Here is a 16,475-nt window from a genome sequence, read left to right as displayed (position 1 = left end):
TTTTTTTTTAAAGATTATTCATTTATTTATTTGACAGAGAGAGAGAGAGAGATCACATGCAGACGGAGAGGCAGGCAGAGAGTGAGGGAGAAGCAGGCTCCCCACTGAGCAGGGAGCCCGATGCGGGACTCCATCCCAGGACCCTGAGATCATGACCTGAGCCAAGGGCAGAGGCTTAACCCACTGAGCCACCCAGGTGCTCCAGAAAATTGATTTCTTAAAAGATGATATTCTTGTTTGTTCAGATTAAGACCTTGATAGAAGGCCGGAATGAAGCAAATCTATAATGAAACATGAGAAGAAATACATCCAATTTCTGAAAACAGGTTTTTTTTTTCTCTTTCTAATGCCAAGAAGTGCTGCTACTAGTTTCTTTTTAATCTGCTTTTATTTTTATGTTTAATGAGACAAGATTTTCAGAGAATCTTATTCTAAATTTTAAATGGAGAACTCAAAACATATTTTCCAAATTTTAATTTTAAGACTTAAATGAAAAAAGAATTCAAGATTAATGCATACCACCTGTTCCTATAGTAGTTGATTATCAAGAATCAGCCAGTTCAAATGTTTCCACCGTTTTTACAAACTCAAATTAAAATTTAGATATGGCCTAAAGGGGAAAACACAACATAATTACCATTGAGAGTAAAGTTATGAGCCTTGGAAAATGGTTACTTAAGAAGCCTCAGAAATTTCATGTGTTTGAATGCAGCACCAACAGTGACAATAAAATATTTTATTTAGGCTTTTTAAGGTCCACAGAACATCATTGAAAGAAAAGTTTGGTTTAATTAATTGAGTGACCATTTGTCCAGCAGTCACTATGTGACAAGATTAGCTTTGCTGCTGGCTACAAAACATCTAAGTTTCCTATGTTCTGCCCTGTAGAATTTGGCCATCAATGGACAAAATGTCCACACAACTGTAGCATTAAATGGTATGGCAGAGGGATAAACAAATTTGGGGGAATACAGAAATGAAGGAGTAAGTGTTAACACACATTATGGTATCTAATTAACAGAGCAACCTAACAGTAATTGTTATAATTCTCATTTTGTAAATAACAAAACACTGGCAATCAAGCAATACTCCAAATTATATAGGTAGCAAGTTATGTATCAGAGATGTAAATAAAAATTTATTTGACATCAAAACTGGTAAAGTTACCAATCTACATATAACATCTAGGACTTGACTGTTTTTGCCTAGGATTGTAGAAAAGGAAAGTTCTACATGGAGGATTTATTTGAGGAGAGTTTCAGTGAATAAGAAAGAATTTGCCAGGTGGGTGAAATAGGGAAAATAGCACGTGCAAAACCACAGAAGTGTTAGGAGACATGATATGATCAGAGAATTGTAAGGTAAAGCATTTATTTGATGCATATGAAGTTTAAGTCGCCAGAGGAAGGAATGGGTAAGAGGGAGTGAGGGATTAATATCAACAAAGCAGTGAAAGGGAATGTAAGAGCCATGAAAATAAGCTGGAACTTTATCCTTCAGTAAAGAACAAAAGATTTTTCGATAACCCTTGTGACAATTAGCATAACAGGTGATTTGTGAGTTGTAATTTTAAAACCAGACTTGACCTTCCCTGATATTGACGAATCTCATGTTATTTAGGCTTGAGTCCACTGTGCAAATTTGTTTCTGGATGAGCATTTACTAAATTTACCTAAGTAACAAACTCAACATTTGAAAGGAATAAAACCAGCTTATATATCTATAAAAGTATTTAGGTGGATGATGAAAGAATTTGCAAGAATTTTTGTTTCATAATTGTGTGGTCTTTTACCTACCCAATTTATTATTGGTTCCCTATTCCACCTATATTCCCTAAATCCTCCTCCAGCTATATGCCAGTCTGTTCATTAATCATCAGAGTTCTGGCATTCTGATAGATACCAAGGAGGATTAGACAGTGACTTGCTCTCAAGCTGTCTAGAATTTCATGATGAAGATGGGATGTCTGCATTTATCATTCAGATCTCTGAGACAAAGTGTTAACAAGTGTCCAACAATAACAGAAAACCTTCTTACCTTAGAAGAGGTAAGGGTCTCTGCTCCCCCTTCCTATTTATTGGACTATTAGATTGATGCACAAAAGCAGTGAAAAACAGTAAATATATGGACTCTGGAACAGGCAGATCTGAATTCATTGCCTCGGGGGAGGGCTTAGGAAGGGGAATGGTGCCTCAAATTTCTGAACTGGCCTTGTTCGCACAATGGAGATACTTATATCTATCTTTTTAAATACTAAAAGAAGTACTCTTTGTAAAATATTTAATAAATAATGCATGCTCTTTCGAGCATACTACCCCCCTCACCCCACCCCATCTGAATTTCAATGAGCTCATTGCTATGGACACAATCCATCAAGGAAAATTATTTCATTGAAATGTATCCTGAGAGTTGCATGTTTTAACTTATGTTTGTTAAAAAGTAAAAATTATATATCCTCCTTTAAAGTTGTTAAATGTCACCTGGAATTTCAAAGCATTAAGTATCATGACAAAAAATAAGTAAGTAAAATAAGGAGTTGATCCTTTTCAAATTTACTATACAGGTCTATCTTCTTGAAATTACTGGTTAAAGAAGACAACTGAATTTACCATATGATTTTCATCATGAGAATGCCTCTACTAGGATGTGAAAGTTGCTGTTTACACAATTTAATTCTCTACTTTCTAGTCAACCATTTAAAGTCTGCAAAGAGTAGAAAAATGGTAAAATCTGAGGACTACATGGAAAAGGCCTTTGACCATGTTGAAGAGCTGTCGATGGGAGTCAATTAGCCGTAACTAACAGTCCTGAATTCATTACTCCAGCTGGTTATTATTTTTGAGCCTCATTACACACAGCTGACAATCAGAGGCACTTACACAGCCCTGTCGTAGCTCTCCGGTGAGAATAAATATGGAAGCGGTTTTGTACTCCCAGGTGAAGAGAGAAAGAGAGCTTTAGATATAAAAGGGCCATAAAAACAGTTTGCCTTTCTTTAAAGAAATCTTACTGTGGATGCACTATATATATTCAACTAATAAATATTATCTATTAATTAATGGTGGGTTACTTTACAACTGTAGTTGTAAGGTTCATCTTAAAGACATATATTCCTGGGGTGCCTGGGTGGCTCAGTGGGTTAAAGCCTCTGCCTTCAGCTCAGGTCATGATCTCTGGATCCTGGGATCCAGCCCCGCATAGGGCTCTCTGCTCAGCGGGGAGCCTGCTTCCTCCTCTCTCTCTGCCTGCTTCTCTGCCTACTTGTGATCTCTGTCTGTCAAATAAATAAAAAGAATCTTAAAAAAAAAAAAAAAAAGACATATATCCCCCCATAGAGGTTCACATGAAATGTTATAATAAGGACAAAACAGAGTTTTCATTTTACACCTGTGAGAAAAGCGTGGGTGATCGCAACACTCTTAGGACTTGGTCAGGTGCAAATACTAAAAAAGTTAAATCACTAACATATTTCTACTGAAATTCTTTATAATTCTATTTTTACATTTGAAATATTACAATATGTAAACATTAGAAATGATGTGCTCTTATTTTGGTTGAAATACAGCACTTTATGATGTTTGAGAAGTTGAAAGGTATTTAAAAAATGCTGAAGAATTAAACTTTGAATTTTGTTAAGAGCTTATAGTTCACCTGGTTTAAAATTACAAAGGTGAAAAGAGGGAAACAATGAGAATTCTCTCTCTGGCCAGTTTTCCTCTCCAGGACTGTTTTATTTGTTTGCTTAATGCCAGTGACCCTACAGATTGAGAAGCCTAGTCTAGTACCTATCAACAGAGAAAGAGATCAAGGGTCAGGGATATAAATTAGCAATGTCTTAAGAATGAAAGTAGAGATACAGTCATCTTACTGTAAAATAAAGAATGATCTTAATGAAGGAAATACTAAAGCCTATCAACTATGCAGAGAGTAATTACACACACAGATTTCTTGGCCAGACCTGTTTGACCGGCTTGGTGCCCGAGCAGCTAAGGTAACTGGAGGAGAAGAAAGGCTGATGTAAATAAAGTAAATAAGCATTTGAAGTAGAGACTTTCAAAGATACAGTTCAGGAAATTTAAAGTGCTAGCATCTGGAAGTTGAGAAGAGGAGGAAGATCAAGAGGAAACACTTGCTCAGGTTCATATTCAAGACCCTAAGGCGGTGAGTCAGTCATGCTTGAGTTTCTCTTTCTATTCCAGTATTTACTATCCATGTGTGACTTTGGACAAAGTTTCAGTGTTCTCACTTGTGAGATAGTAACGTAATTAAAGAATGCTGCTCATAATACACAAAGGGCTTGGAATATGTACGGTCTATATATTTGTTTCCTGAGACAAATATTAGTTATGACAATAAGGAAACAACTTTTGATCTCTGGAGGATTGAGGTTCTCTTGTTAGATGAAGTTGATTCATATAGCTCATCTATATGATGGAGAAAAATATGGGAACAGTCTATTTTCTTTAAATTTGAAACAAGAGAATTCATAGCTGCCCAACTCGTAAGGAATCGTTGGGTACATCGCCGGAAATCAGTGCAAGAGTTTAAAGTAAATGGCTTTTTTCAGGATCACCAAAAATATAAAATATTTAAAATAAGGCCACTATAGCAAAGAAACCTCAGTGTATAAGATGTCACACCGTTTCTTTCACATCTTAATAAAAGTGACTCTAAGTATTTTAAGTTGGATGTTTTTCCCAAGACACCTTGATGAGGGCAAACTGTCATTAGTGGCCTCTAAATTGAATCGTGTCATTACTCCTGTGACTCTATATAGTGTTCTCCTTTCCCAAACTAGCTTGCTCAGTTAGCTCATATTATTTCCCTCCTATCAGGAAAGAGTCAAAAACTCATCCTGGAAAAGTGGCACTGGCCACCAAAGTTTCTTATAAAGGTACTGTTGCATTAAGGTGGTTTAGATTTCTAAGTAGTTTGGAGAAATGGGGGTAGAGATGCATCTTACTAGGGGCAACTATCGCCACTCTTAAAATTTCACTTGTACGGCCCAAGTTTCAGGCAAGCATGAGCATTCATTTCATCTGTGCGCTTGAATCTGCCTTTGCTAATGCCTATCAGAAATTTCATGACTTATTTTGAGGTGAGGCCAATGGTAAATGTCTCAGTACTAAGCAAATACCATTAAATGTCTCAGTATTAAGCAAATAGAGTTCAGTTAAATACATTGAAAATAAGTTTATTTAGGCAAGGTAGAGGGAATCACAGTATAAGTTGCATAGACTACATCTAAATCTAAGCTATTTGTCATAGTTTCCAAAGCCTTGTGAACGTGTGTGAAACATGGATTTAATCCTTTGGATATCTGAAAATTGAGGTAGGTAGTAAACTTCCTTGTAAAAACACCATTTGATATGCATTTCACCTTGCCTTTCTTTATCTTGGTTCCCTGAAACTTAAAGGTAAAATGTATAAATATATTTACTTTATACAGATGTACAGATCAATCAGTTCTAATGGTTACACATTTCTAAATTAACAATTATATAATTTGTGTGAATGCTCACAGCAATCTTCTTTCTAATGTTTTACTCTCCTCCCTCCTTAATTGATAAATGCTGACTCAGACATTAGTGCTCAGTATAGAGGGGTCTTGATCAGTTTCAGAATTATTTCAGAGAAATGTGCTTGGTGCTTCTTCATGTTTGCATCTGCTCTTTAAAACTGTCAGATGTTTTGTGGTTAAATTCATTATTATAAACTTACGGAGCTGTTCACACTTTTATTGCACTAATCACAAAAATAGTTTAACTGTATTAAACTTTAAAAAATAACCCATCCATTGAATTAGCAATTTCTTTCATAAACTTAGACATTTGAAGATAACATTTGCCCTGGAATATAATTTTTTAGTTTTGAAATTTGCATCCTTTTGAACTCTTAAAATTACATTTGATATCATCCCTTCATAGCTCATCTGTACAGAAAGAGTTAAAGAGAGGTTTATGCCAACTGGACATAACAGGTAGTGCTTGGCACATGAAAGATATGTCTTAATCACCTGTTCACTTCCTCTCACCTGATATTTAATTCAACTGGCCCACACCAGCAATGATTTTGCACTCTCGGAAGTATTTTCTGTGATTCAGTTTATAAGAATTTAGTCATCTGCTTTATTTCATAAAGAAAATTATAAGGAACAAGATGGAGAAATCACATTCCATATTCTTTGTATAGTGACATCTGTGGGCTGTTGTAGCCCACAGTGATTTATTTTTAAACAATACCTGCTCATTTTATGGGGGGAAGGAGGTGTCAAAGCTCATTTGTCCTCCTATTTAAATATCTAGTCCACTGCGGTCCAGAGAAATAATTTTCACTTAAATATTAAAGTCAGTTCCAGAGTGTAACAAATTTTCCTCAAAGTAGTGCTGGAAATATATCCCTAATGTCTAGATTTGTACACTTCTATCTGTTGGCATAATTCAAACAGCCTTCTTCCACAGAATTGTGAAATAATTTCTTGTAATTATGTTTTGAGACTACCCTGGAGGGAAGAGTTCTGAATATGAGTCAATGTGTAGAGGTCAACAGAGTTACTGCCTTCGGGATATTAAGGAAACGCAATGGAAAACAACACCCATTAAAAGGGTAAACTGCGATGAGATAGTTGGTTTATCTCTACCGGTTTTAGAAAATCTGCTGCAGGAAAAGGATAAGAAGACTCGTGCCCTTTTACAAACGCATCTCTTTGCCTTAAAAGGATGCAGTGATCCTTTTCTGAAAAAAAAAAAAAATTGCTTTGCACTTTGATATTTACGGCTAAGCAAATTCTGAATGCCTTCCAAGAGCTGCCGGTAAGAAAATCCTTGGAGCTCACCCTAGGAGTTGCTCACTCCACCGCGGACCGCGAAAGGAGCAGAGTTAGCGAGCTGGTCCTCCAGCCGGCAGCAGCGCATTCCTGCATCTCCCGGCAGCCTGTCCTGGGGTCGGCCCCGCCCGTCGGGCGGATCGCCGCCCGCCCTCGGGGCTCCCTGCCACCCTCTCGCGGGCGTGCTCTGGGTGGGGCCTCGCGGCGGCGGAGATGCAACGGGGGTGCTGGGCGGGTGAGGCTAGCCGGCTGGGCGGTGCGCCCGGGCAGCCCGACCCGCGCGCCGCGTCGCTGTAATCGGACACCCGAGCGCTCGCCCCCGGTGCCCGGCCACTTTCCATTCACTCCGAAGTCCTTGATTGAGCGACGCGGAGTAGGGCTCCGGGTGCCGCGGCATTGCGACGTTCAGGATTCCTTTACAAAGAAACTCAGAGGACCGGGAAGAAAGAATTTCACCGCTGGGACGCTCTAGAAATTAAAGTCTTCTGGGAAAAAGACTAGAGAGACACGCGGAGCCACACCGGTAGCAAATTGATGACTTTTAGGCGCTGATCTCTTCCCATCTCGGTAAGCTGGATTCATTATTTTCGGCATTACAGATTTAGCAAAATATAACTTTTGGTTCCGTGTATCGACTTTTTAACACATCGGTGTGCTCAAGTCTGGACATTTTCCTAAGAGCACATGCAGTTCGTCAGGGCAGTGTTTCCCTTGCTGAGAGCCCTGCTTGAGCTGTTTCTTTAGGTTATGACACCTGCGGCGAGTTTAAAGTTGAGTATTTCAGTGCCTTCTAATGCAGGGTTGGTTGCTCGAGAGGACGTAAGATTCCTTGTCCTGTATGTTATTAGTGTTGAATCCGTAGAAGTGAAAACAAGCAGCATGTCTAAGTGTCTCAGTTAAAGGGAAGTTATAATATGTTGGGGGACGCACGTGTAATAAGACCCTTGGCTTTTCCTCACTTCTCATCTCCAGGTAGTCTTGAAATCACATTGCTCTATATACTCACTTCATTTGACTTGTCATTTCATCTCCACTGTTATTCTTTGCAATTTTTAGCATATGTTACTTTTGGTGAGACATACCAGATAAAATACCAATAATAGCAATATATAAAAATGTGTAAATATTATCCGCCTGCTTAATAAAGAGACAAAGATTAGTTGTATTTATAGCCTTTTTTTTTTAAACTATTAAGCCACAAAACTAGGGAGCAAATTACTAAGGGAAAGTTATCTCATAAAATCAATTTTCTTGTAAGTTAATTTAGGGATGACAAGGTGAAGAGGTTGTGGAAGCAGGAAGAAACTGTTTCATTTGAAAATTAGCAACACAAACATCTCTAGGGTTTCCTCCATCTGTGTGGTAAAAGAGGCAAACAGTTTTGTTTCTGTGTCTCATAACATATGTACCACCTAGGAAATCAACTGTTTAAAATGTTTAAATTGTTTAAAAAGGCATGTTTAATTTAACTGTGCTTTTTCTTCTGTGTTCATGAGGCAGTATTTTCAATTTTTTGTGGCCTTTCTTTATTAAATAAAATAATGTTAAGATTTTAATATTAAAAGACACATAATAGTGAAGATTAGAATTACTGTAACCTGTCAAAATAAATTTCTAGATTAAACTCTGTCATTTTATTGTATAATTACATCAGACTCAAAATTACATGATTTCTTTCATGGTCTTGGGTTTACTTTGCATATTGTGGCCAGTGGAGCTGCTGTGAATCTCTAGTTACCCATTACCTGATCTTCCTTGGTATTCAGACATTAGTTAATAGCATGTATCAATGTTATAGCTACAGTTTCAAAAGGTAATGCTTTTCTCTCTGATTTATCTTTTGGAATTTTGACAGTCTGCTTTCTAGTTGATTTATTTTAAATGTGCATTGAGGGATACATAGTTCACTGGATTGTTCACCACTAAGTCATTGGTTTGAATTTGGCACTAGTCCATGGTTACCTCATCTGCATCATTTAACAGCTGCATGGTCATCTGTATAAATTGGCAGATAACTAATTTGAGTGATTTCAGTGGTCAAGGATTGAGCACACATATATTTATGTGTAAAAACATCATCTCAGATGATTACTCCAAAAGAGCTAATGAGGATGGAAGTGAGTGGGTGCACATGAATGTTCATGTGGCATTGTCCTGCTACTACTATATTTATGGTAGAAAGAGAAGTTTTCATCCACTAATACATATTGGTACCATTCTCAAGTCTTTATTAAAAGTCTTTATGTGATTGTTAGAAGATCAACTTTAAATATTGGGTTTTTCTTTGGGAACCAATACCTTTTTCCTGGCTGCTTTGTTCTGCTTTAATATTAGCATTATTTGTTGGAAGAGCAAGCAGTTTCTTTTCTCCCAAAGACTTCCAGATACAAATGAATCAAATCCAAATTTTCACATCTAAGAAACAAAGTCAGAGCACCTCCTACCGTTTGCGTGACTGTCAAAGTTCAGATGTGTCTTCTGTGAATAAGGTGCTCTGTCTAGATTGCTGGTTTTGTGTGTATCTCTGTGTATGTGCACAGGTGTGCTCCTAAAATGTGAAATGAAAAATGACAAACTTGTTACCTCTCTTTTAAAGGTATTTTCCCTTGGATACTAACTTGCAAATCTGAAGATATGGCATTCCGGGCAGTTTTCATGTTGGTTGGAGTATTTGTTTGTTCTATCTGTGTAAAAGGATCGTCTCAGCCCCAAGCAAGAGTTTATTTAACGTTTGATGGTAAGAAAGTTGATAAATACTATGGGAAAATGTCATTTGAAAACTTTTTTAATATTTCACATCCAGATCCAAATATTAATACTAAATTAAAGATAGCAAAATATCGACTATTGATTAATTTTGAAAATATTTACTGTACTGCTTTTTTGGATGACATGGCTATTTGAAATTATTGGTTCATAGACAAAAGCCCTCTATTGTATTTGTCTATGAAAATGCTTGAAATATTTTCTTCCCGTTCTGAAGTATCTTCTTTCTAGTCACCTGGTGTTTGAGAAGCACCCTCTGTGTGCTAATCCTTATCAGCAGAGAGGTCTATGTAGGCTTAATTATTTAAAAATTTTCTTAATAAATTTTGGTCTTACCCTCCAAACTGGTTCCTCCATATGTTGTTCTCATGTGCTTCTTCCATGTTCAAAAGGAGTTCCTGAGATTGGCAAAATCTCCTAATTAATTGAAAAGGATCTAAAAGAATAGTTGGAAATATGTTTTTAATTGCTGTTGTGTACAAATGTTATCTTCAGAAGCTTAGGAAAATGGATGTGATTTCAAATTTGCTCAAACATAAAAGGTGTAAGACCCTCTGAGGGAATGGTTTGCCAAATGTATGCATGAGTTTTAATCTAGATAATTCAAACAACTTATAGATGGATGACTTTGGTCAGTCCATGCTAATTGGACAAGAATAAGAAATGGATCAAGAAGATCATCTTGCCAATCAGGGTTATTTAGTTTATTACTTTTTTCAACTTACTTTTCGTATAAACCTTAGTGTCATTGAGCATATTTTCATTTTACTTGAGAAACAGTATACTCTCAGACCTTTCTATAGCATGTCTTTGAAAAGCTTTATTATCTTGAATTTCAAAGAGCAGATGACTGACACTTATCAGTCAAATGGGTATCTTTTTTCTTTCTTTCCTTCTTTAGTCACCAAGGGCTTTCCCCAAGGTTATCATAAGCACTGAAAGAGCTTTATTTAGAACTTAAAGTGTGTAAGCTTCTAATTGCTTCCTTAGCTTCCAAACCAGCCATTCTCCCTTAAAACCCATGGCTATTGTGAAGAAAGGAAAAACAGACCCTTGGAAGTGTCTTTCTTTTTTTTTTTTTTAATTACTATAACATCAGTCTACTTATACCTTTTCTTTCAAGTTGAGAACTAGGAAATATCTAATCAAACAAAAAATAAAAGCATTAGGTAGTAGTGCAATTTTTCTCTTCTATATTTCTCTCAATATATATAGGAAGATGGAGTGGTCTCATAGATTAGTTATCTAAACTTGTTCTATTACATCAAAACTAACCAAAATTTTTCTTAACCCAAACTTAACTCAAAATGTGTAAATTTCAAAAACAAGTGTGTCACCAGAGATAATCCATCAAGTCCATTATTTGAAAACTTTACAGTTTATCTTTTATAGAGGAAATTAAGTAGTATAAAATTATTTTAAAAGATTTTATTTATTTATTTGACAGACAGAGATCACAAGTAGGCAGAGAGTCAGGCAGAGAGAGAGAGAGAGAGAGAGGGAGGAGGAAGCAGGCTTCCCGCTGAGCAGAGAGCCCGATACGGAGCTCTATCCCAGCACCCTGAGATCATGACCTGAGCTGAAGGCAGAGGCTTTAACCCACTGAGCCACCCAAGCACCCCTAAGTAGTATAAATTTTTAAAACCAAACTTCAGTATTAAGTGGGACAGTAACTGCTGTGTATAAAGTGACTAGAAGTTATGATGGGCTTTTTAAAATACTCCATGTTTAATGCTCTCAAACTCAAAACAGATTCTTGCAGAATAAGACTTACCGTAATTTATAACATATGTAGAATACAGCATGATAAGATAAGCTATTGATCTGAGAGTTCTATAATATTTTATTCTTTCTAGGAGATAATCAGACAGAATATCACAATTTGTTTTAAAGAGATATATCAACAGGGAGAACAAATAATGAAATTCCATAATTTCTAAATTAATACAAAAAATTCCTATAGTGAACTATATTTGAGGCATAGTATCATAGAAAAAATTCCTTGGACAAAACAATTGTTAAAATGTATAAATTTTAATCATTAATTCATAATCATTTTGTTAAGAGATGTGACATATACTTGTTTCAGGTGCCTTTCCCAAATTTCTTACTATTTAAAGTTTCTCATTGATTTTATGATGACTTTTCTGTGTATCACAATGAGTAACTACATTTCTTCCAAAATTATTTACTCTTAACATTAAAATATAGAACTTTTACAGAGTTGACACATATGCGACTATATATTAATTAAAATATATATGATAGATACTTTCTTTCATTTCTTTCAAAATTTCTGTCACTATTTTTCAGCCAAAATTTGTGAGTTGGAAAATGATCCTGAAGAAATTAAAATAATATCAGCTTATATCACACAGAGGTCATTTGCATCTTTATATTCTCTCATAATTACCTTGCCTCCTAACTCTTTCGTCTTGATTTCTTTTCCTTCACTATTACTTGGTCTTCTTCCAGTCGCTTTCTGCATGGGACTTCAGAAGAATCCTCTCGGTCTTGTCTTACAGTCCAATTAACAATCAAAGTCAATTTAAAAATGTGTGAAACAGATCTTTTCTCCCATCCAAGTTTTATCCCTTCTTCTTGTGGTAGAGTGATGAACTGATAACATTTAGGAAACAATGTTTTACAGATTTGTCTTCTCTATTGATCTAGTGCAAGGTCAACCAGATGGTCATCAGTCCTCTGGGAGAATGTACTTCAGATGTTATTAATTAGTTACATTTGTACAAGCTAAATCTTGCATGTTAAAGAACTGTGATTCCTATTAAATGCTATGTTTTATAATTGTTATCATTCTAATTTTTATGCCAAATAGCTTTTCAAATAAATATAAGGTTCATACAAAGACTTTTTGATTAAGTTGAATTTTTATTAAGAAAAAATCCAGTTTGACAGAATCATATTTCATAGCATTATTGTAATTGTATTTTTTTTCCTCAGAAAATCTTTGGAATCTATAAGGGTCATAAGGAAAGTCAAGGCTACTTAGGTACAATAGACAAATTTGTGCTGCTTGTTCATATACAAGGGAAAGCATTGTTGAGATGATTTGCCTTTATCCAATAGGGATTTTAGCACATAGTATTTTGCAAAGCCAGAAATAAATACTGTACAACTTGATAATAGGTATCAGTTGCACGTCATTTTACAAAAAGTCTTTGAGCTTGAGAAAAATGGAAATATTGTCTATATTTTAAAAGATAAAATGTGATTCTAAGTTAAATGTGTTAAGTATTGTTTCTGTTTTAAAATGAGGCAGATTCTTATAATAAGATTATTTTTTCACTTAGTAATTCAGATTGTGAATCTAATATATACAAGTTATTGACATGAAGTTGTCTATAGTATTACCTTACTATCCTCACTGTGTCTGTAGGATCTGTAGTAATGTTCTTTACTTCATTTATGGAATTGATAATTTGTGTCCACTCCCTTTATGTTCTGACTGATCCATGTGGAGATGAACTTTTTCCTTTTTTATTGATCTGTTTAAAAATCAGCTTTGTTTTTTTTATTTTTATTATTATTATTATGCTGTCTAATATTTCTTTGGTATATGCTCTAAAATGAAATTGTCTTATTTCTTCTTGCTTTGTGTTTAGTTTGCTCTTCTTTTTGGAAATTCTTAACATGAAAACATAAGTCACTGATTTGAGAACTTTTTTCCTAATATAACCGGTTATGCTATAAATTTCCCTTGGTACACTGTGTAGCAGTGTTCTGCATATGTTGATAAAATGTGTTCTGATTTTCAGTCAGTTCAAAATGTCTTCTAATTGCTCCTCTTATTTTTTATTTTACTCACAAGTTATTTAGAAATATGTTGTGTAATTTGAGGATATTTGTGTGTTTTTTATATATCTTTATGTTTTGGGTCTTCGACTCAGTCTCTTGTTGTCAAAGAACATACATAATATACCTCAGGTTCTCTAAAAAACTATTAAAACTTGTTTTATGGCACTGACTATAGCCTACAAAGAAAATAATGTATATTCTGTTTTTGTCACATTGAATGTTTTATTAATGCCAATTAGATTCAATCAGTTGATGGTTTGTTATGTTTTCTATATCCTTACTGATTTTCTCTCTACTTGTTCCTTCAATTACTGACAGAAGAAAATGAACTCTCCAACTATAATTATGGATTTGTCTATTTCTCTTTTCAAGTCTATCAGTTTTTACTTCATTTTTAAAAATTTCTATTTTTAGATACTGACATATCTCTGATTATTCCTGGTAATAATTAGAGTTCTAAAATGTATTTTTGTCTGTATATAATACTTCTACCTTTTTGGTATAATGGAAAATACCAACAAAATTTTAGTTATAATTAAGTGGGAAAAATGTTTGTCATCATTCTAGTGGCCTCTAGAAAGTTTTTATTAAAATATTCGGACTGTGTTTAAACATATATTTTTGATGTATGTGAAAGTGTGAGCATTTGATGTATGTGAAAATGTGAGCATTTGAATGCTGTGAGAACAGCGTTTACATGGAATATCAGGATTTTCAAACTTTGGTTCTTCACTAATTAACTCTGAAACTTTGTCAGGACCTTTGTTCTCCCAACCAGTTAATTGGGGGGCTAACTTAACTCTTAAGACCCCTTAGTAACCAAATGTATAAGATGTCTAAGCTTAGTTTTGCTTTATAATATCATCTCCTTTGAGGAAGTGTTCTACAATAATTCCTTTCAATGCTTTCAAAAACATTTTGTAGGAAGGACCCGGGCAAGGGAGAGAACAAAACTAAACAAACAATTTTTAAAAATCCATGAATTTGGAAGTCATATAGAGCTGTTTTTAAATCATAGTTCCCTGCTACTTTCTGGAGTTGCTACATTGAGGTAGTTACTTAATCTCTCTAATCCAGAATTTTATCATCTATAGAATGAGAATAACACAGAACTCTTCTTAAAATGAAATGAATTAAATTTGTAAATTGTGTCATGTAGTATATAGTATATGTCTTATTAAAATACACAAAGACTTACATTAGAGTTAGTATTTATCAATTCCTTTAGGGTAAAACTATGGTCTTTTGTACTATAATTACTTCCCCTCCAATTAGTGTGGAGACTGCCACTTGCTATTTTTCAATAAATTGAATTAATGTACATTTTGATACTTCTAACCACTCTACCTTCCCAACTAATAGAGCCTTAGTACACTACATCAGTCTTTCATCATGAATCTTGGTTAATTTTAGGCAATGAACAATTACTAGGTAGATGCAAAATTTCTTCATCTTAGCATTAAGATACAAGTACCATGAGGGAAGAATTTTTGTTAATTTTTGCACAGATAGTTTTAGACACGTATCCTGGTACATAGCTGATGGTCAAATATTTTCTATTTCCAAGCTTTTCCCATGTCATACACTAGAGATTCAACATAGTGTGGAAATTCAACTTTTATATTTACTCTTTCCAGTTGATTCTCAAATCTCTTTATCTATTTCTTCTCTAAAAGACATTTCATCTCTATAAATTTTAGATGTTTTCTTCCAGAGAGTTTTTTGTGTGTTTTGATTGGAAGCCTAGTTTTCTATATTAAAGGGAAGAGACCTCATACATACACAGCCTTCCACAGGTCCTTGACTGGTGATCTGTCAGGAATGTTGCCTTAATCCTTAATATTGTTTGCATCTATATATGCTAGTATGTCTAGCATGTCTAGATATGTCTAGACTTTTAAAGTAATGCACAAATGCATTATTTAAGATTCTATTTTTTTAAAGTTCAATTTTTCATGATAAACTTGAACTTAGTAAGAACCCTACCTACTTAGTTTACTTCTTATGATTATCATGGCACAGTGCATGGCTTGAAATTTTAGACAACTATTTGCCACTCTTGGAACATTTAAGAATACCATAAAACATCAGGAATGTGGAGGGCATGTAGGATAATTTCTGGCCCACTTCTGTACCATGACATGAAATATATTTGTATAAATATACCCATAAAATAAAATACAAATATAAATATATTCATATAAATACCAAATATAGGTTATAAACATACTCCTAAAGTAATGGCTGTTAAATAGTATATTAGATTTTTCCCCCTTTTCCTTTGTTGAGTAAATTGAAGTTCACCGAGGAATACTTGGTCTTTGGAATACATTTTCTGTACAGAAATTAATAAATCCTAAAGTTTATTTTAATTAAGATTTTTTTTATCTAGTTGATCTTATATGAACTAAAGAGTATTATTAAGTTACTGACATAGCAAAATTTCTTGCTTGTTTATGTGTAAGATTGAATATCAACTGTAATTCAGGAGTTAACTTATCCAAAATTAAACAGTAGTTCCACCTCTGTTACCTTAAAGGCAATAATTCACCCATGAACGTGTTTTATCTATCCAGTACAAACCTCTAAGATGTCAGACTTTTTTTTTAAGTAATCCTGATAAATTCTGGATTATCACTTATATTTGCATGGTTTTCGATCTAGAATATCCTGAAGTAAAGAAGTAGGATATCCCCACGTCCCTCATCACTTTTCTCTTAGGTAAACAAGCCTGGGACACACACACACACACACACACACACACACACACCCCAAACCAAAATAAAATAAAGAAGTAGGATGCACTCAGTATCCCATAGACTTCAAAAAGCCTATCATTTTACCGAACAGGCAGCAGTCTGGTTCTATTTTAAGTTTTCCTTTGGCTCAAAACTCTTGAGTTATCAAGGTGGCCGTGGAAATATATAAAGCATTTATAGAGCCACGAAAACTCAAAAATAAATTCGCCTATAGTTAGATGCCTTGCAGAAAAGTCAATTATTTGTGATTGCTAATAATTCTTTGCTTGTGTTCACTAGAACAGTAGAGTCCCAACTACTAAACTGCC

At 34.8% G+C, this 16,475-nt stretch overlaps 1 long non-coding RNA gene across 1 annotated transcript; it reads left to right on the top strand.

Moving 5' to 3' along the window:
- Window positions 1-7,169: 7,169 nt before the first annotated feature.
- LOC308338070 lies at window positions 7,170-14,017 on the top strand. The gene is made up of 3 exons (XR_013966369.1): window positions 7,170-7,393; window positions 9,423-9,563; window positions 12,068-14,017. It is a non-coding gene; the product is annotated as an uncharacterized lncRNA (long non-coding RNA).
- Window positions 14,018-16,475: the final 2,458 nt, after the last annotated feature.

Source organism: Martes martes (genome assembly GCF_963455335.1).
Source record: "Martes martes genome assembly, contig: scaffold_117, whole genome shotgun sequence".
NCBI classification, from domain to species: domain Eukaryota; kingdom Metazoa; phylum Chordata; class Mammalia; order Carnivora; family Mustelidae; genus Martes; species Martes martes.
This window is presented reverse-complemented; position numbering and strand designations above follow the sequence as displayed.